Source organism: Cupressus sempervirens, chromosome 1 (assembly GCF_028749045.1).
Source record: "Cupressus sempervirens isolate cs-2001-9-10 chromosome 1, ASM2874904v1, whole genome shotgun sequence".
NCBI lineage: Eukaryota > Viridiplantae > Streptophyta > Pinopsida > Cupressales > Cupressaceae > Cupressus > Cupressus sempervirens.
In genome coordinates, this window is record NC_143118.1 from 819,305,287 (window position 1) to 819,325,858 (window position 20,572).

The window sequence follows — 20,572 nt, forward strand, 5'->3', positions numbered from 1 at the left end:
TTGGTCTAGTTTAAAATTCATCCTCTTTAAGTGCTTGTCATGCCAGAATTTCTGCCTGCTTTCTGCCACTTCAGTCACCCATTGAGCTAGCATCCTCCTTTCATCTAATTTTATTAGAGTATTAAGTCTTTCCCTTTAACTCTCTTCCTCTCCCCATCTATGTTCAACAGTTATTCTTAGACTAGGTACTACATATTCGATTGGCATTACTGCTTCTTGTCTGCACATTAGGTGAAAGGGAGTTTGCCCAGTGGTGGCCTTGTAGGTAGTCCTGTATGCCCATAGGATTGTTGGAAGTCTTTCCTCCCAATCTCCTTTTTCAACTCCACAAATTTTGTACAAAATTATCACCAATATTTTATTTGTAGATTTTGCTTGACCATTCGCCCTTGGGTAGTACGAACTGGAAAAAGAATGAAAGATTTTGTACTCACTTCTCATTACCCCGATTGTGTTACTGACAAAGTGCACCCCTCTATCACTTGTCAACTGCAGTGGGATACCAAATCTGGTTACTATTTGTTCATATAGAAATCTGGGTGTACTAAGAGCTGTATAATCCAAGAGAGCCCGTAACTCCGCCTATTTAGTAAGATATTATGTTGCCACCACTATGTACTTGTATCTATGGTTACTATTAACGAGCAAGGGCCCTACAAAGTCCAGCCCCCAATGCTCAAATAATTCTTGTGGCTGTAATGGAAATAATGGCATAAGAATCTCTTTTCAGGGGTTTTCTTATCCTTTGGCACATGTCGCAACTCAAGACCCATTCTCTAGCATCTGCATACAATGTGGGCCACCAACAATACTTTTCGAGCTGTGGCATCAGACCCTATATGGCCTCCTGCTAGTCCTTCATGGGCTTCCCTCTAAACTCCCGGAATTTCTTCCTCCATGACACATCTCCTTAATATCTGGTTAGACCCCTTCTTATACAACAATCCCTCTATCAACTGGAATGTCCTGCTCTCGATTGTAATTTTTCTTCTCTTTATCATTGACATTTCCTTTGGAAAGGTAGCAGTTGATAGGTATTGTCCGATTCCTTCGTACCACTAAGGTAATACAGCAATTTGGAATAAATGGGCATCAAAGAAATCTCCATTCACTCCACTACTAGAGGCTTCCCTTGACTTAATTCTTGACAACTGGTCCACAATACATGACTTTTCCCTGACCGGACTATGATTTATTGCAGAAGAACTAGCCAACTGTTTACTCTCCCTTGAATCATGGGCTTATTCACCAGATACATCAATGCTTGATGGTCAACAAAAAATGCAAAAAGGGTAGCTAATAGGTAATGCCTAAATTTTTGGACTGCATAGACCATACCTAAAGCTTCCTTTTCAATGGTGTTGTAATTTCGCTCTACCTCTGGTAGCAGCCTCCTAGCAAAGTACACTAGATGATCCAGTCCCTCTTTTCCTATTTGTGCCAGAGTGGCACTTATTGCATAGTTAGAGGCATCCACATGCACATGGAATTCTTTGTTCCAGTCAGAGTATATGAGAATCGCGGCCCCCACTAGTCTCTTCTTTAGCTCTTGGAAAGCCTCCTCATGTTCTTCCCCCAGCAAAACCGTTCTCCTTTTCTGGTTAGTTTTTCTAAGGGTGGAGAAATTGTCGCAAACCCCTTGACAAATCTCTTGTAGTACCCCTCATGCCCTAAGAAGGACTTGACATTAGTTACGTCAAATGGTGCTTCCATGTCTAGGAGGACTTTGATCTTCTCTAGATCTGTCTTTAACCCTTTCATGCATACTATATGGCCAAGAAGTCTACATTGTGGAACCATGAATCTACATTTCTTAGTGTTCAAAGCCAATCTTACCCTTCTACATCGATCCATGCATTCATCCATGACTTTGAAGTGTTGCCCCTTCCCACAATAGATTTGACCAATTGTCGAGGAAGGCACTAAAGTTTCCTATGGACATCTCGTTAAAGATATGCAATATGATTCTTTGAAAAGTGGTTAGTACATTGCATACCCAAATTGCACCCTATTATAAGCATACGCCCCATCTTCCACTACAAATGTGGTTTTCAGTTTATCCTCCTCAAAAATGCTGATTTGGTTGTATCCTAAAAACCCATCCACGAAGGAGTATATTTCATGACCAGCCACCTCTTCTAAGATACTATCAATAAAAGGGATTGGAAAAAGATCTTTTATAGTTACCGCATTCAAGCATCTGAAGTCTACTCATATCCGAATCTGATTTCCACTTATTTTCAATGATATGACTATAGGGGATACCCACTCACTGCTCTGTACTTTGAATATGATTCCTGCCTCTAGCATTTTTGTGATTTCTTCCTGCACCCTAGCTGCATAGTACTTGTTGATCTAGTATGGTCATTTGTGTACTGGTCTTGCGTATTCGGTGGACACAGAGCTCCAGAGTTACTCCATTCAAGTCCTTGTATGTCAATGCAAAGACATCCTTATATTCAAGGAAGATTTTAAAATTTGGCGCCTTCAATATAGGATCACAGTCATCCCCTATGGAGATCTCCTCCGGTTGGTCCTTCTCACCTAGGTTTACTGTCTACAATTTTGCCTCTTTATATTCCATCTTCTTCTCAAATATGTGTGTTGGTTTGTTACTAAGGGTTGTTGTACCTTCCCTATATTCCTTATAGCCTTCTGGGTACCCTTCATCTACTTCGGCTTCTTAAATTTGTAACATATTGCATTCTGGCTGGAATACCTCATAGTCTTCCATTTGCCAATGAAACAACCAGTTGAGAGAGCTTGTTTCATCTTCTGAGCACTCCCCAAGCCGGAGTACTCCTTCGTCTAGTTCCACTCCACCTTCTCCCTCTGCCTCTGAATCGAATGCCAGGCCCTACCTTACCGATTGGTTCCATAGATCTACTGTATACTTCCTGTCATCTACTTCTATGACCAGGGCATTCCTCTTCCAATTATGGGTGGCCTTATGTAACAACCGGTTTTCCAGGGTCTAATTTACAATTAACATACTCAATGAATACAGTTATAGCTTCGTTTCATAGGATGACAATTATATCATTCATGTTCATGTGAATAAGATTTACTATTAAAAACAGTTATACAAAATTTCTTAACTAAAAACTTGAATTACCATCAAATGAAACTACTACAGAAATTGAAAACCACATACCTCAGAAAACTGAGTTCGAATCAAACTAGGGATGCTTCTGCAATCACCCGGATTAGTCCACAAGTATACTATAACAATTTCACAACTCAACTATCATCTAAAAACCACTATCTCAAAATCAAATGATGAATACAACTAATTACCACTATGATTTAAATTAGGGCATCACATATCATTTTACCAATTAGGGCATCAATTACCATCGATTCATTTAGGGCTCCTGAACCGCTTTACCACTTAGGGCTTCCACAACCACAGATTCAATTTAGGGCATCTGTGAAGACGGATTTAATCTAGGGCTTCCATTACCACTGTATCATTTAAGGTTCCAGCTGTCATACAATCAATTAGGGCTTCGGATTTCTTTTCCTTCCGATTACTTATCTGTGATAGTAACTCAAGATTAGAAATATACTTATATTCGATATCATATATATATGTGAAAGTAAAATGACGATATCAATGAAATAACTTAATTTAATCTTATCTCCTTCCATATAAAAGTATTAATACCTGATTCCAATAAACATAGGAACGCATAGCTTACTTCTTTCTGACTCATATCTGACATCATGAGTGAGGTGAAACATTGTTAAGGGCTTTACCACCCAACCTCGGACCACATAATATCCCCACACGATCTCTATTGAGAAAGGCCCCCCCTACCCGGAAATGACAAGGATCATCTTACCATTCACTGGACTTCCTAATAATTAACTTCACCATATGACTTGGCAACAAGAGATCACAATAACAGGGATGTGCAGGAGCTATTAAATAATTCATATTAAATGATAAATATTGATATGTCATAACTGATTCTGATTCTTATTATTGGTGATTTCTTTCTCACATCTCATCACCCATCTTCTTGGCTACACAGCCAGGTGAGTCCCAAGTATTCGAAATTTTCAGAGCAGACGGCTCTGACAATTATTCAAAAAGATTACATACATCCGGCATTTCACACTTTGTGATCACATAATTATGCTCTTTAAAGATTTCAAAATTGAATATTTAATTAATTAATTTAATCATAACTAAATTCTCTTCTGCATTCTTGCAGATTAAATTCCTCCTCTTCACCATTTCATGGCTTATCTACCGGTGAATTTCCTCGGTGTTAATAGTATTTTGGATGTGCTCAAAAAATTATGATAGCATGTGCATGGTGTGGTTTCATATAATCAATCAATTTATTACAATTACCAACAGATTTCATAAATGATATAACTCAAGAATATTTGGTGAATGATCTAATATAGATCTCAGATTACCAACAGCTAGTATTATGAATTGATCTCTATTCAACTTGCCTAGCCGGCTATGGATGAATACTCAGCCAAGGTGAAAAGGATTTGTAAAACATATTAATTTATTCTTAGCTCTATCAAGACGTAGCCAGCAACAAACAAGAAAGAAGAAACTGTAAAACACAAACACAATTATTTGTACTCAGATAGGTTCATTAATCTAAGGCTGAGATAATCCCAAATGAACAGCATAAGCTCTAATACATGACCCATTGAATTTCATTTAAGAAGCTTATAATTATGTATACGTGCATTCACCATACAGATTGAATATATTTTCGGCATCAGATTCTATTTAAAAATGATAAGGAAATGATAACAAAACACCGATTAGCATGGAATAAAGATTGAAAGGAAAGAATAGATTCAAAAACATTTCAACTGTACACAGCTCCAAATGTGAGATTGACTACCACATAACCTGTGTAAGTCCAGAACTCTTTGGAGTCGATTTGTATTATCTCTTCTTTGGTTTGCTTGCAGAAAAAACTCCAGAGTATAAATATTGCGTAAATCTTCAGTAAAATCAGAACTTGTATGACATGTTGGATTGGAAAAGTGCTGCTACAGATTTTTAAATGAACTCGCAGGAATACAGCAGTCCATACCTTCATCGCACCCCAAGCATATAATAAAATCGCAGGTATATAAGAGTATGTGACACTAAGGAATTTCAAAGGCCCAAAATGCTATTGCCGTAATTAATAATGGTAGTTGGGTACCAAAAAGAAAAAGATTATTAAAAGCAATCATCGATACTCTAATATAAAGTTTTGACTTGACTCATCGGCTTCCCAAATAGTTACAAGAATCACTTCGAATTCCCAAGAAGACCATTCAGATACCAAACATAAAATCGACTATGAAAAGAACAAAAGAAAAATAAGAATTTGGAAAGAAGAATTGGAAGATTATAATTTGAAAATTATAATAAGACAATTATTATAAATCGAACATTATTATAATCTTATTTGTAACACTACTTATTAATTATTAAATTATAATAGTGCCAAAAATCATTTTATATATTAAATGCATGAATATAAATTATTATTAAAATAATACAACGAAAGATAAATTAAAATCCTTTAAGATACGTTTTATATTTTATCCCAATTATTTTTTATTAAATTATTAAATAGCTCATGCAAGTCCTGCACATGTATTCTGGCTAGATCTTTTACCCGTCTGCCCAGTGATGGCGATGCCCTACCTAATTCTTTTCTGACAATGCTTCCACCCCTTCGACATGCTCCCTGCAAGAAATTTCTTAGTAATTAAACTATTTAATCATAAATAATCATAACAATTAACCTTTCATCTGAATTCCATGAATTCATGATTAACGATCAACTAACATGTCATCTTCACTTGAAATCATAACAACCAACTATCTTACCATTTCGCCAGATTATATCAAATTAAACTACCAACTGACTTCATGTGAACCTCAATGGCTATATTTCAAGCTAGGTCAAAAATTGGGATGTAACACCTTAGCTACCACGAGCCATCCTCTCTCCAACAGTGCATCATACACTTTCTTCTCCAAGGTGATCACCACAAAATCCAAGAACTGTTGTGTACCAATTACTACCTTTTGACCCATCAAAGTTCCTATTGGCTTAACTCCATGCGGGTCTGCACCCACCAATTGGGATAGGGGTGGTCAAAGGGTGGGTTACCCTAATGCCTTGCAAGTCTCCTCAAGGAGTACATTCACACTAGATCCTCCATCGATGATAATATCAATAGTTTACATCCCATCATCTCAATTTCGACCACTACTGGTGTCCTCCCCATTCCTATGGTGAATAGGGTTTTGTTCTCTTTTAAGGCTTGTGCTTCCTCTTTCTTCTCCTCTTTGGAGGGTATCCCTTGATACTTACTCCTTGCGTTAATGCTACCCGTAACTAAGGTAGTGTTTCTAGTAGATCGACAATTTCCACCAAAATAGTAGTCCCCGGTACTTGTTAAGTGATATTCAGTACAGGCCGGTCGATAGGACGTTTATCCGTACTTGCCTTCCCTTATGCTGTCATGTTGTCTTGAATGTCTTTTCTGGCTTCATGAAATCTTTCATTTTTCATAGTAGCATCCAGATAAACAAGTTTCCTAGCCTACATTCTTGTGATAGCAAGGACTTCACTTTCTGGTTTTGCAAATCCAACATGTTCACCCATTTTTGTTTAGGGCAATTTGCATCCTCATGATGGTCCGCACCATTTACACAACATTCCTCCGCTCTATCCTCCTCCATTTTGATAGTCCCGTGCAAAATGCCCCCATTCATTGCACCGCCTACATTGGATCATAGGTCTTCCCTTAGAATCATGCTAGATTGCTCTGTAGGGTGTAATGTTATTGCTGTTATTATTGCTCCCCCATCTATTTTTCTATAACCTCCAGTTGAGGCCTCTGTATTTGTATTTTGTGGAGGGGTGGAGGGTGGTGTGGATTGTTCTCTCTAGGTGAAGAATACATGCGTGTTCTATGCTTTTAGATTGTAGGGATAGTCTTTGATTGTGTGTCCCAACACCTGACAGATATCACAAAATGTTTTCCGCAGGCATGTCCCTTTTGTATGGCCCTCCTTTTCACAACCTATGCACCATAGTTCCCTCCCTTCTCTTTTCTCTTCCTTACTTCCTGCTACCTCCTTCATTAATCTCATCATATCTTTCCTAAGAGCTTGGATGGTCTTGGATTCATCCTCACTCTCTTCCGAGCTTTCACTCTCGCTTCCATGCCTCTTGGCCTTGGAGGTTTTGTTCTCACTTTCTATGTCCATAGCATGGGTATAGGTGTCCACAAAGGATGATGGTGGTACTATTTTCATTTTTCTTCTTAGGGACAAAGTCAACCCTTCAATAAACCACCTTTTTTCCAATCCATCCACAAGCTTGTTGTCAAGCTTTCCTATCAATTATTTTAGCCCCCTGCTATATGGCCTAACAGATTCATTTTTTTGTTGCCTTGTATTATAGATCTCTCTCACTATTTCATCATCATCCCAAAGGAGTTTGAATTCCTCCTCAAAGGCTGCATGGTGATTATTCCATGTGTTCTTCTTCCCAACCTCTAAGTCTGTGTACCAGTCAATGGCTATACCTCTTAGCGTGGTTGTAAACGCTTTTAGTCATTCATCTACATCATTCTCTCTATAGGCTTGCCATATGGTTATGCACATTTTACAATGATGTGTGGGATCCTCTGAGCCTTCCCTTGTGAAACTAGGGAGTTTTGTTTATCTATTGCCATTCCTCTACTATTTTTTCCTCTTGTCGAGATGTTCCCTCCTGCCAGGATGCTCCCTCCTGATGGGTTGGATTCTTGGGTTCCTGGTCCAACAATATCTCCTTGCCTTAGGCTGGAGCTTTGTTCCTGTCGATGCTCTCTTCATGTAGGGATTTCAAGATTCATGCACCCACCCTTTCTCCTCAGTGTTTCTGAGATAGCCAAGTTGGCTATACCTTCTATTGCATTTTCAATCAACCCTTCTTTACTTCGGGAGTGGTCCACCCGTCCCCTTAAATGATGACGTCTTTCCTCCTATTGGTGGAGACACAAAGTTTGTACGATGGCTTCCTCCTTGGTTTCTTCTTCTAGCACTCACCTAGGGTATTTATTCAAAAGCAAGGGCATGAATTGGTTTAGTGCCTAGTTATTCTCCTTGGATTGTCCCGCTCCTACTCTCGAGACCTTTCGGCAAACTGTTGGAGTACTTGTCTTCTTTGTTCTCTTTCTATTTTGGCTCGTTCTTCCTCCATGCATACCAAGTTTCTTGCCAACAGTCAGGTGATCTATCCAAATAGATCATACACTACTGGTAGTACCAAAAATTCGTCCCGTACCACGCTCTCAGGAACCGCTCCCTCTTGAGCTTCCCTTTGCACGTACTAGTCAATAGATGTCAAAAACTTTCTAGGCCACCACCAGACCATTTGTCAACTGGTCTTCTCTTGTTAGTTCTTCCTCTTCTCCGTCATTGTTTGTTACTTGTATACGTGGTAGGAAGGGTCTTCCCATTATTCCATCTTGCCTAGCCAACGACCTCCAGGTTCGGACTTAGGCAACGACGCGCAAATGTAGAATGGTTATCAAGCACAATGCATAGAACAATATAACATAGATTCACATAATATAATAGTGACTTGGTAGTACCAATAGAGCATTCATTATTTGTACCAAAATACCAGAATGGCGAGGGAATGTTATTTCTTTATTGATATCAAGAAACATAAGTACATCATTCATAATTCAAAGTTCTTATATAATGGTCCGTTGGTTGGGAAAACCAACGAACGCATCCCCTTGCTTCCTAACCATCTGACCCAACAAAGCTTAACTAATGCCAAGTACAACATTACTTTATCACGTACTACATATTATATGAATGTGATGTGTTCTTTTCTAACCCTAATAGTTGAAAGTGTACGTGTATGTGTGTTTCTTAGGTTATTCAAATCCAGGATCCCATTACTTAAGCATACAAAGCATCTAAATCAAATTTTGAGAAAGAGTTCTTCTTTGCAGATACAAAATCCTGACATTTTAAGGATGGACCTGCCATACACAATCATGTCTAAAATTGCTTCTAAAAGGGTGTTGCATCGTTCCAAATTGATGCAAAAGAAAACATGCCAAATCTATTTGTTTGTGGGACATGATATTTCAAATGTAGCACCTCTATTTTGTTTAACATAGACAGATGGCTCCAGAAAAGAATGTAATAGTATTGAAAATATATTGATACCCAAATGCACTATTGATTTCTAACTTCTAACCAACCAACCAACCACATGAGAAAATGTACTTATCTGGAAAACCAAGCTGTTTGTTAGCTATTCCACAAAATATTACAAAATTTGAGTTAATTTATATCAAACCAACCTCTTGCCTTCTGATATTTGGTCTTTAAAGTAAAACAGCCACTGTAATGGCACAGAAGTGTGAAAGCATACCATAGCAGTGTGAAGAAATATGCCATACAATGTGTCACATCTATGAAGAAGAATGTGAGTAGGTTTCAGACATGAAGATGGGCCAATCTCTAGTGTTCTATGTGAAAAATAGCTCTGCCAACCATTGCATTTGCAGCATCAGCAGTAGCTGACATCCTCTCAATATTGACTAAACAATTTTGAGGAAGATTGTCACCAAAATAGCCTCAAGAACAAGAAAACAAAAGTTCAAAACCATCAAATACACATAAATTCACTTCATAGTTCAAAGCATCTCTACATAAAGAAGCAAATAGGTATCTACAATAATATCATATGTGAAAACAGCCATAGATAATATGCCAATTATGCCATGATGTCAAGGATGCCAATGAGAAAATATGGGCAGAGTTAGCAGAAAAAATATTACAAAACCCTTCCAAAGTAAATTTTTTTTTAAATGAGACTAACCAAAATCGAAGTCTCTACAGCTGCTACTTCAGTTTACTCACAATAAGCGAAAAAAAAGTCTTAAAATATCAGGGTTTTAGAGCTACTAAATTCTTGGGTACAAGACAAAAATTTTGCAGTATTTTTTAAGGAAAAACATCTGTTGCGAGTTGTAATTTGTTTTCGCACATGAAGTGAGAAATGTTCCAAGCGCCTGAAGGTTTATTTTCCCATTGTGAGACAACTTTCCGGGTGAAAGCTACTCCAGAGTTCAAACTATCAAGCATAATAGTTAAGAAGTAAACAGTTCTTAATTTTAAAGCTGTCATTTGACCCTCGTGCTTTAGCTCTCTAATTCACACCCATAATTATAAGGAAAAAAAATGCTTTTTATATAGAGTAATAATAGGATAAATAGATCGGTTCAATGCTTATTATGTACAAAAAATATTATGAGATAAATGAATTGATTGAATGGTTTTTATATAGATCGAGAGCTTTGTTACAGCTGGAGTTCCTGCCTCCTGCAAAAATAGAAGAGTTACAAAGGGTTAAAGTATGCTCATTAAGGTGGACCAAGGGTAGATATTCTCTTTACAGTGCAGCTCCTGCTTATGGCCCAACTGGGTATGGTAGCACCCCTGGATATGAGACAAACATAAATGGTGGATATGGTGCAGCGACTATATATGGGGCAGCTGCAGGTTATGCAGGTGATATAACAGGATCTTATGAAGCTGGTTTTAGCACAGCACCCAGTAGTGCCCATATGATTCTGGAACAGCTGGCTACGCTGCTGCAGCTGTGCCTGCTCCATACAGAAATGCTGTTGTAGGTGCTAGAACTGACTGAGGGACTGGCGGTGGTTCTCCAGGTTATGCGGCGATAGTAGCATGCTCTTCGGGCGCAGTTGCTCCTGCAGTACAACCTACTGGAGCTTCTGTTGGCTATGGATATGCAAACGGTGAGACTGGTTATGGTGGCAGATGCGGTAGTGGTTATGCTCAAGGAGGTAATGGCTATGGGCCTCCAGTTGGAGCCAGTGGCAGAATTTACTCTGGAGGCTATGGGAGACACATTATCCATCCAGCTATGGAAACTCATTGAGCCTCCTATTGTTTCTTTATGGTGTAATGAGTAAGTTGGTAGCAGGGTATGGGAAGGGAAGATTAGTCCAGTTCATCTTTGCTTCTGCATCTCATTTCTTGAATTACAGCATTTTTTTTGGCTACAGATTATCATAAAAACATTATTATAGGAACTAGTATTGTACTTTTGTATTTTCAACTTAGAATATTTTTTTTTCTTTGTAGTGCCAGTCCATATCTTTAATGGTGATAGCTCCAAGGGAAGAGTTTGCAGGCATTGTCCAAAGCCATTTTTGGGTGGCTTTCTCTCTGAGACCATGCATGTTTGTGTACAAAACATTAGGTTAGATCTCCTTAGGCTAGTCAGCTTGATTGATTCACATCCTATTGATATTGCTTTTGGCACTTAAAAGAGTTTTTGAAATTGTTCTCATGTTTGAGTGTTGATGTAGGCTTTTAATTTGTGTACAATTATTGTTTAAAAAAAAATTCAGAATGTTTGATCAGCGTTGACCCTTGAGCTGTCCAATTTTTACTGTCTCTTTGTAGCAGCATTTATGGTAGATCCAATGGTCCCAAGTTTCTTTCCCAGCAATATCAGAGGACTCTAGGCATACACAACAGTATCATGTTTCATCCTTATATAAAAGAATCATATAAAATTGTTGAAAATATTTTACCTTGTAATTAGTTGAACGATAAGTTGTGCTTAGGATCTAAACTTTGAATTTGAACATCAGCTGGTTTTTTCTAGAATGGATATTGGCTGAGCAATCAATAAGATATTGAATTTTGTAGCATATGCTTTTTCATGTATGAAGATTGGATTATGGCTAATGATATTAAATTTGGTAGCATGTGCTTCGTATATATTTCTTTGGATACTTGTGTCAGGTTTTAAAAAACCTGTCCTTGCTTTTTGTTTACAAAACATGGTCAGTGTGAAGAATGTGTATTCTTAAGAACTTTGGTGGATATCCAATATTTCCATCTCACAAATATGCATTCCCTTCTGCTCTTTGCAAGTCTCTTGGAATAGAGATTGAGTAGCTTATTTTCAATTTCATTCTGTGTTCAAGAATGTACGAATGCATATCCAAATTAGCCTGTTGCTTTTCATATTATACTTTCTCAGTGACGCGAGATCAGCTATTTTATACCTAGAATAAGCGAGCAAATGTGCATTATATAGCTTCAAACTCGTGCAATTAGTAGATTATGCAATCATTGACTATTTTTGGTAATATTGTACTCATTGATAGCTACAAATAGTATTTTCATTCCTTGTTTTGGAGTGAAAACTGGAAATGAGTTGAGATCCAAAATTTTCAAATTTGTTTGTGGTGCAAGCCAAAGTAATGGTGACAGTTAAAAAAGGATGCAGATAGGGGTATCATCTATCTTTTATTTACAAAGATTACTATTTGTTGTAGCACAAAGATGAAAAAATTGATATTCTTTTCACAAATACAGTTGAAATGTTTTTTGGCAAACAAGTTACACACTAAGTAGTGTTTTATGATCTCATGATATTTGCCTTGTCATATTGAACATTTTGGGGACATTAGCTTCTCAGATTCTCTGTATCTGCTTTTAAATTTTCTCAGTGTGAACAGAAGGAAAAAGGTTAAGTTTTCCAATGTCAACTATCATATTTTTTTGCTTGGCTCTGATGTGCTAACAGGAGTGATTCCACAGTTTTTGAGTTTATTATTGAGACGTGCAGTTTTATATTTTCAGACAGTATCTTACTATGCATACTTGGGTAGGGCAATCCATCTTGCTGCACAAGGAGATGGGAAAGTGTTGGACTCTTACCATTTTAATATGTGAGGTAGTTTCTCATGGAGATTAATTGCAATCCTGTTGAAGATCAATAAACAGAGCTTGATCATGAGAAGCTAATAGGTGTGGGTTAAATTGGAGCCTTTTAGTTTTCACTACTACAAAATCAATACAGATGTTAATTAGAAACTGTGAAGCCTTCAATAATTTGACTATCGAAATAGAGGCTCCTAAGAATAAGCTATGAAAAGGCTAATTTTATGTTAGCACAATTATATAACCAATGGAAAATTCATCATGTCTTTCTGTATTAACTGTGAACCTTGGCTGCACTGCTTAGAAGCCCTAGCTTCCAGATAATTCAGCAGATCTACAGATTGAATCGCCTTGTCGGCACAACAAGAAGAAAAATGGATAGAACAAATCCTCATTTTTCGTTTTTCATATTTTGCTGGTAAATCTATTTATGTAGTTTGTGTTGCTACTCTTCTATTTTTTTCAAACACATCAAAGATTTCACATAAATTGATCAATTGTGTGGAAGCTTTTCTCTCACATCATTAATCAACACAAAAGGACTACCTGTAAGGACTGCTTTTAAAAATTCAAAGATTCAAACAAAAGTTCAAATTCAACACAAAGAAGTGTAATTTTAGGAAATGTGAACAACTACCCGTAAGGACTGCTTTTTCGACAACATTTGCCACATAAGCAATATACAAAAGACAAGGAATTTGGTCAACTAAGTCAAAAGGTCAAATCCAAATATCGAAAAGATAAAATAATTTCCATTAAAATATAAGAAAAAATTACAACATTCAACCAACTTGTCGAATAGAATAAGAAAACACATGGGTCCATAATCAAGAAGTGTCAACCTAACTATTGCACCCGCAATAGATCACATGACATAATACACCAAAATCATTAACAGTTTCGACCAGGTTGTTGAAGTCCATCAATAATAAGAACTTAAGGATACTTCGACCATCTTGTCGAAAACATCAATGTATGATACAAAAAATAGACAAGACATGAACTTAACTTACATATGTCACAAAGATTAACAAGATTAACAAGAGTCATCGACTAACTAGCATATGAGTACATCTATCAACACAATAGACTATAGGGTCAATTACAATGAAATCATAACATACCTTACATGAAGACCTTTCTAATAGGAGCTCTAAACACCTATTACACACAAAACATCAGAGCCAGAATATTGTAGGAGTGTGTTTCCACCCTACCATAAAGTAGTTATGCTTTCCCATAATCTTTCCTGACATGAAAGATACCCAGCCTTGGCTCGAGGAAGACTAACAAAACAAAACAAACAGGAGTAATGGAATTGGTGCATTATTGAATATCTACTTTCAATAACTATGTAATGAAAACATTTCATAAGATTGAACTCCCTCTCATCAATAAGTATCCCAAGAATCATGATTATAATGAATTCATCTCATAACACATATGGTGTACACAAAAACGCAAATTAAAGCATCAAAAACATCAATTCTTTCTATATTTTTTATTATTTCATAAAATCTGAGTCCATCTCATCATGTGGAAATAGAATGGTAATAAATTGAAATAAGAGGACATCACAATTCCATCATACTTTTTTGTGAAGTCAAGAATTCCAATACATGCTATGTGCCTCATAATATAAAAATCTATATCTATTTGTACAATTATGGGATAGGATTTAAAAAGGATCAAACATATCATTAATAAGATCATTTCTCTCACATATTAATATAACTGTTGGAATCACCATTGTTGTTACACCAAAAGCTCAAGTTGTCAATGAACGTCACAACAGCCAGAGACAAGGATCCATGGGAGGCAGTATGTCACAAATCCATCGGTCTATGGTGAATGGTACCTTCACCTAGAGGAGACAGAGGCACCAACCTCCCAACAATCCCCAACTTTAGCATGACCCAGGGGATTTGAACTTGTAACCCAGCGCTCTAATACCACTTTTTGGAATCACCATTGTCCTTACACCAAAAGCTCAAGTTGTCAATGAATGTCACAACAGCCAAAGACAAGGATCCACTAGAAGCGGTTAAGCACATGTCATAAATCCATTGGTCTATGCTGAACAGCACCTTCACCTAGAGGGGGAAGAGCCACCAACCGCCCAACAAATGACCACTTTTCCTACTCTTTTAAACATGTAGATAATGTAATGTTCAGTACAAATATCTATTATTGTCAAGCCCCAAGCTTGTTTTGCAGAAAAGTATGGATGAGCACATTCCTTTCATTATATTGATTACATTTATTTCTAATGTTCTATACATAGATTTATCATAACAAAAACAATGTTCGTCTATGCCACTCTAATTATGGGTAATATGACATTTAAAAGAATCAACCAAACAGTAGAGGTAAATATTATAATTAAGAACACAAAAGAAATAAGCGTGTATGAAATGGGTGAATAAAACTAGGTACAAGCATAGGTAACTAGGATGAGATGACTACCTTCCTTAAATCAACCAAAGAAGAGACTCGAAAGTTACTGTAGCATAAGTAATAAACGATCCCATGCCCCCAAGGCTTATTTCTACTTCAACAAAATATCCTGGCCATATGAATGTCACATGTCTGATTGGATTATTAATACCTATCAATAGGTCTTTCACTAACTTAATGGCATAGGTTTTGAAAGATCAAAATAAAACGACCGGACATGAGTCCTAATAATGATCCCTCTGCACATGGCAACTCTAATCATTCAAGAACTTTTGACCATCTAGGTACAAATCACTGAGGCACCAATTATTCTTATTAATATGAAAAATAATGCTGCTAAAATTAGCTAATGATATAGCCCAGTAGAGTACTTCAGATAGTCAGACATGAAGAAAAGTCTTTATTACATTTTAGCAACTGCAACCAAACCTCCAAACAAAATCGTAAAAAATGGCTTTTGATAGCACCCAAACTGATACATAGGTAAACTAATGAAAAGGACAAGGAGCTACGCTAGTGTTTGGTGAAAACAGTGGCAGAAGCCACGTGCGCATTGTTTGTCAATCCTTGAGGGTGATCTTAGGCTTAGAAGACTCCAAAATTTTAGGGTATAATGGTATATTTGGTGCAGAATAGAAAGAAGACATTAGCATTTCCGAAAATGCTCTACTCTCTCAGTTAGAGCTCATAGTGTGAGACAAAAAAACTACATCCAATCTACGGTCATAAACATTATTTGTATCAGCATTATAAGATTTTCCAAGATCCATATAAGTTGTGAGATGGCTTGATAATCAAAGTGGTAAATTGTATGCTATCACAACATTCACGATGCCCATACATTTCTTTTGTTTGAAATAAAACAATTGCACTTGAATCAAGATCCAGAACTAATGATTAAAAGAAGACAATTTGTCTTTCCAAGGCAATATTGACAACAGAAGGGATTATTTAAGCCAGACATCTGTATGTAAATCCTCCCTGAGAAAAACATAATGTAAAAATTAATTCTACCTAAACAATAATTTTAAACATGCAGCACTTGTCGTTCCTTATGATGATGATATCTAAGGCATGAAAGAACACAGAATAGGAAGCAGCAATCACAGCCACTACAATCTAGCCCCTAATTTTCAATGTGGTTCATAATGTATGTATGCACTAGGGAAATTAGTATACAAAGAGTATAAGAGAAGACTAAATGGTGTAATAAAACAAGATCTCGGCCTGCAAGTTTTAAACTCTTACTCTAGGCCTTTACTAATTTGGCAAGGCTTCTATGTCAAACAATCCTTTACTAATTTGACAAAGTTTCTATGTCAAACAAGAAACAAGGAAACCGCGGAAGGACGAAATAAGGATTACCCAAGTCCCCGAGTTACTAAAACTGCAAAACCTTTCTGTGAGAAACATTTTGCTTTTTAGCCTAACAAGAGTCAATAAGTGGAACTAAATAATGCAGGATTATTTTGAAGCAAATTATTATGCTCAATCCATTCCAAAGAGCAATACTCCACATGGAGATAATGGCTGGGATATTATTAATAGGATAACATTAGAGGTTTGATCCTTTGTGAGGCAAAAAGCCTGATCTTTTATAAGGGCCGCTATAGATTTCAAAAAGCAGAAGTACAGGCCAATTATCTGGCCTATGAATTGCAATAGCCATTAAATCTTGGTCCTTTGGAGAAGCCTCAAACAAGTGAGTGACATAGCCATAAACCAATCCCATACCTCTGTTACGAAGGAAGAATCAGTACCAAAAGGATGTGAATATATGAATTCCAACTACCTCATGCATGGAACCCACTGGTTGCTGTTTTCAATCTTGAATCCTGCCCACTATATGATTTTCAAAGCTTTCCAATCCCCATCTGCGAGTTTGAATCCACCCCCGTTTTTTGCCAGCAAAATGAATGAATAAAATGAAGTATCTAGGGGAATCCCCGACTGCTGGCTCCATCCACGCCAGTGGGAAAAAAAATTACATGCACAGAAAACCTCCTCATTTAAAGGACGACTATCTTTCGGTTTCTACCCACTAATCCTCCCTGACTCCCCTCAAATATCTTTTTTAATAGGTGACAAAATATACTGATTAACATTTTCGTTACCCTTATCTAATATAGTCATTAATGGACATAAAAATAATTATTAGTCATAATCTTATTCTTAAATTGAATAAAGAAATCAAACTAGAACTTAGAGTTGTGACACTACCTGAGCAAAGCGCTAGGCGATTCCAGTCTGTGTGCCCTGCGCTTCCTCTCAGGGCTTCAATGTCCAATGAGACTTAAGGACAACAGCATCATTAGGGAGCCACAGTCGCTGCCTGGTTAGGGAGTGTCAAAGTATTGAAAAGACGAGCCCTGAACCAAAACAGGACGCAAATAACAGAAAGCAAAACACCCCAAGTCAGCACAGAGGACGAATACAAGTGATGGACGCCATAGAAAACAGAAGAACACTGTAAAAAATAATCGCACAGTCTCTAATTCGCCTCTTCGACTCTCGTCCTGCCCCCACACAATTCAAGCAGAAGAATTTCTCACTGCCGAGTGGCTCTGTAAACGAATTTCAGCAAAACAGTCGAAATGCATCCAATATATTTTACAGTTCATTTTTTATTGGTCAATGAAACAAATTTAACAAATAAAAATTAAAAACTGCACCAAAATATAATCAGCCAATCGTAAAAGCTAAATATCTCATTAATAATACCTTTTAAAACAAGGACCATAACGTCAAGTTCCTGCCGATTTAGAATTTGAATAGAGAGTTGTGTGGTTAAAGATAAGTGTACGAGCCTTGCATAGAAAACATTATTTTAAGAAGGGCATATGATATTTGATGAGTATATCACATTGTTTTAAAAATAATTATTAGATAAATATGTTTTATAATTTGAGGACATATGATATTTGATGGTAATTATTAGATAAATATGTTTTATAATTTGAGGACATATGATATTTGATGGTGTTACTTTTGTTCTGTAATTGTTTAGTGATAATTGAAAAGCTTTCTTAAAAATTATTATATTGATATTTGATTTTAACATTCTCAATATTAATAATAGTTAACAATTTTGATTATAACAATTAATAATTATTATATTAATATTTAAAATTAGAAACATAATTTTTCAGATTTATTAGATTTTTTTTTTTTAAGTAAAATTGAAACTAAATGATTTTTACTTGCAATTCTAGTTTTAATAGGAAATAATTTAGAAAATTGAGTTAACCCGATAATCCATGATTTCAATTTTTTAATTATTTAATTTCAATGTACAAAAAAAAGTGTACATATGTGGTTAATATATTTACATAGAGAGTGTCTATCAATGCAAATTATTTTTTAAGCCTTAGTTATTTGAGAGGATTAAACTATTAATTTTTATTTCTACATTTTTCCATTTTTCTCTTAAAAATAGTTGTTCATCAAAACCTCCAATATTGTCATTAGTCATTTGGAAAAATCTATGAACTAGTTGGTGGAGGAAATTAAAAAGTGAGTGTTGATAAGTGTACAAGTCTTAATGCTTAAGAATCTTGCTAATATTGAGCTCAACAAATGGTGAAAGAAACATGTTAAAAGATATATTATGACTGTGTATTCCAGTATGCCTACTCACTCTTCATTTTTCTTTAAGTATTGCATAATAGAAAACATGGCAATGACGATGGTTTTTTCATGCTACTTTTGCAAGTTTTAGAGCACACCCCAATCACCCTGCAGTGGAAGATATAATCAATAAAGTTAAATGTTTTAAATTTATCAAATTCTATTGTACTGCCGGGGAGATTTCTGAAATGAGATATTATTTAAATATTTCATCCAAATGCTCCAATAATGATAACTTGGACAGTAATGAAAGTGTATATTATAAAATTACCAGAATCCAATTCCACAACCCACAAGAACTTATTAGCTAGGCTGACCGACCAAAAAGAGATGTTCTATTTCAATCAAATAATCCCCAATTACTCTGTTTAGATAGCTTCAAATCATCGAGTTGGTTTATTGCAAGTCTCTTCCCAATTTGAAGGTGTCTCATCCATACACGTTTTAATGTAGTTTATTATTTCAAATGCCTTTTTCTCCAACGTTAAATTTGGGGGAGCATCTTGCTCACTCGGTCCGCTCGTTGATCCATCCAATAGAACAAATGCATCACATCCTTGCAAAAACAAGATTTTCACCATTAAGAGCACAAACCCAACAAATTAACAAATCAAAAAAACTAGATGAGTTTAAAATCCAACCTGAACAAAACAGTCTTGAAAGTGAAGATGCAACAATCTGGCGGCCTGAGTAATATCTTCCTCTAAATAAAACTTGATTCTTTTCTCAATAGTGGATTTGAGTGTGAGGCAACTGGTCTCATAAAAAGCCCATGAGAGCTCATTTGCCAAAGGAGGATCTACATTTAAAGAAAAAACATTCTATGTTCCAGTGGAAACAAGGGAAATGGAGAGAGCAAAAAAGAGAGACAGCATGAATTTTCTCCATTGGAAAGAAGAAAAAGAACTCAGTGAGTGTTTTTTTGTGGGGAGTGAAGAATAGGGGAGGGGGTATTTAAAGGGAAAATGTGAGCAAGTGGGACCAGAAAAGATATTGGATTGCTCAGTTGCTGATTTACAACTTTTTAACATTTGCAAGGAAATCTTGATCCGTAAGAAATATGTTCAAGTCTGAAATCGTTCTAATTGGAATGTTCTTCTGATTTCCAATAACTGAGTCACCCAAGGGCTTTAGAGTCTCCCTTATCGGTACTAGCAGATACCAAAAAAATAATATTTTTGTTTTTATTGGCTTCCCTTGTAGCACTTGGTAACCATAATCACAGTCTGTTTGAAATTGTAAATGTACCAAGAATGAAAAATGCATACACAAGTTAAAAACAAAATAGGAAGAAGATGAGGGAAAAACAAACCATAGCTTAAGGGAGACGAACTTCAAAAATGGAGGTAACAAAATACTCAAAGCTTCGCACGTCTGTAGACGTTAGGAAGAGAGAATGCCCTATACCATGCATGCAGGGGGAGAAACTACTCTATGCTCTACTGCAACTGAGTATGGATCTACTTGTGCAACTGGATTGACTCAATCAACCGATGAACCAACCTCAACAACTACCCTACCATTCTATAGGCAACTGGGTGGTATAAGTTGCAGTTCCTCCCTTTCAATCTGAACAAATCAATCTATATGTAACATACCCACCCCATAATAATCGGCTTTGCCAATGAATAGTAGAAGTGTACGAATGTTCTAAATTACTATGGAATTCATAATCTAATGCCTGACACACATTCAATGCAGACCTTTTTTTTCTAAAAA

At 36.4% G+C, this 20,572-nt stretch overlaps 1 protein-coding gene across 1 annotated transcript in view; it reads right to left on the reverse strand.

Annotated features, from left to right (window-relative positions):
* The window catches only part of LOC149580391 (SWIM zinc finger family protein), a 60,766-nt gene extending 42,916 nt beyond the window's left edge, over positions 1-17,850 (reverse strand). The window contains exons 1-2 of the mRNA XM_089790553.1: positions 17,713-17,850; positions 17,447-17,595 (exon numbers count right to left, since the gene is read on the reverse strand). The gene's annotated coding sequence lies outside the window, so the exon portion shown is untranslated. The remainder of the gene's footprint in view (positions 1-17,446; positions 17,596-17,712) is intronic.
* Between the last annotated feature and the right edge of the window lie 2,722 nt (positions 17,851-20,572).